This window comes from Drosophila suzukii, chromosome 3, assembly GCF_043229965.1.
Source record: "Drosophila suzukii chromosome 3, CBGP_Dsuzu_IsoJpt1.0, whole genome shotgun sequence".
Taxonomy (NCBI): domain Eukaryota; kingdom Metazoa; phylum Arthropoda; class Insecta; order Diptera; family Drosophilidae; genus Drosophila; species Drosophila suzukii.
Window position 1 is genome coordinate 23,303,410 of NC_092082.1, and position 2,148 is coordinate 23,305,557.

General features: G+C 43.8%; 1 long non-coding RNA gene across 1 annotated transcript; it reads left to right on the forward strand.

The window, feature by feature from the left end:
* Positions 1-238: 238 nt before the first annotated feature.
* LOC139353084 (uncharacterized) lies at positions 239-1,106 on the forward strand. The gene is made up of 2 exons (XR_011604218.1): positions 239-350; positions 432-1,106. It is a non-coding gene; the product is annotated as an uncharacterized lncRNA (long non-coding RNA).
* The last annotated feature ends 1,042 nt before the right edge of the window (positions 1,107-2,148 follow it).

Sequence of the window (2,148 nt, forward strand, 5' to 3'; positions counted from 1 at the left end):
CTATATATCCCCATCCGACTCCTGCTCGATCAACATCGCAACGCTCCTGGCAGGAAAAGAAATTAGAAATGCAAATGCAATGCATATTGAAAGGCGTCTCCTACGACAACAAACATTTCCCACAAGGCGCTTTCTGCTAAATGAAAGCAAAGCATGCTGTCGATGTTGTTTCACAGATATGCAATCAGGTGAATCGGCAGCAGTTAGAGTCCTGAAAGGAGTGTGTTAGGGGAAAATCAAGGAAAGCCGGAGCAAAGCCACCGGGGGCCAGGTCCGTGTGGCGACATACATCAAGAAACAGTTGCCAAGGTAACCCGAAATGTGTCAACATCCAGCCGGATCTGCAGCAGGTGGGGTGCCATGTGAACAAGGGTTCCTGGACTCCTCCAGCTACGATGTGAATTTAAATATGCAACTAAATATTTCCACAGACCCGACAACGTTGGAAATCTATTAACACGTTCTGACACTTGCAGCCAGAAATTGCCTCGGCAAAATCTGGATTTAACGGGAAGCGAGGGAAAGTGCCGTGGGTACATCGGCAACTAAATGTCAATTTATTTTACATCAAACAAGAGCCCGAAGACAACATGCTAGGCAAGCCGGGGATGTGGAAGGACCTACATCCCCCGGCATCCTTGCCAACTTTTCGCCCAAGTTTTGGCTTTCAATTTTGCAAATGAGGTGACAGGAGACATGTGCGAAAGTTTTTTGAGATAACATCCAGCCAGACCGAAGGTGTGTGTGTTCCCTGTGTGTTGTTTACAAGTTAACTGATTTACGTTCGTGATTTTGGCCTGGGAAACTTTTCATTTCACACGTATCTACGCAAAACAAAGGGAGAAGGCGCAACTTTGTCTTGGCCCGAACAACGAGCTGTTTGCAAAGGAGATGCTTAACTCAAATAGTGCAAAACAAATTGTGGCTTGTCTGGCTTTCTCAGTCACCAAGTGATGGCAATTGTTGCGGAGCAGGCCAATCAAGCCTCCTGTATTCGCCCGAAGAAATAAAGAAACCCTTATGCATTCAATATTTGATTTGAGGATGGGAGTAAAATACAAATTGATCTCTATTTTATTAAAGAAATAAATAAATCAACAGTTGAATTGGTTTTCTGCACATTTAATTGTTACAATACACTTTGGGCATCCAATCTATTGGAAATTCAAGCCACAGAGCTTCCATAATCTTTTCTTTATTTTGAAGGCTTTAATAACTATTATATTTTAGACATCCTATGATGAGATGTCGGCAGCCATTAAAACAATCTTTATAAATATTATAAACGCATTTAAGTCCCCTTAAATTTGTGAGGCAAACTGAGTACTTTTTATAGGAAAAGCTAACGACTTTCCCTTCACCAGCTTAAATTCCCCACATGTGCCCTCCGACACATACTTCTTTAAGGGCTTTCCGTCATAGGGTTTCCTTAGAAATCGACTTGATTACCCATCCTGCTCGTTAATCCAATTAAGAGGGATCCAATTAGCATCGCTGACAGCCTGCATTCTGTGCCTCATATCCGAGAGTCCTTTCTAATTCCATTACGGCGAAAAAAGTGCAATCTCTTTGCCACCTTTCCCCCATTTTGCTGTTCTTTCCCCAGCTCGAGGCCCAAAACACCTGGGCAAGGTTGGGGGCCAACTGCTTTCGCCTAATAACCATCAACGGCCTAATGTGCAGGTGCTTAGCATAAACAGCAGGGAAAGGCAAAGACATTGGCAGCTTCAAAGTGTAGCTGGCGCACTTAGCATAATGGACAAAGCCGGAATCGCGATTCAGCCAAAAATTGGTCAAAAACTAGGCTCTCTTAGGGCTAAATCGAAGAGAGCCCCAGGATAACTAAGAGAAAAAAGCTCCTTTTGGGGCTGTGTGCAACAGGCCGGTGACGCTTGATTGGCGACAAATGTGTTTTGATTCGACCAAAAAGGGAAAGTTGCCACTTTCCAATTCCGAAATAGTGGCAAAACAAAAGACAACCGAAATTAACTTTAATGCGACAACAATTCAGAACAGAAATTTACGGTAATTGCGGCAATTACACTTCCAGAATTGATGCTGCAAACACAGCCGAGATTGCTGGCATTCCACGGGACACTTCCTCCCGGGAAAATAGTTTACGGGCCTTCCTCCACCAGTCTCGTAAAA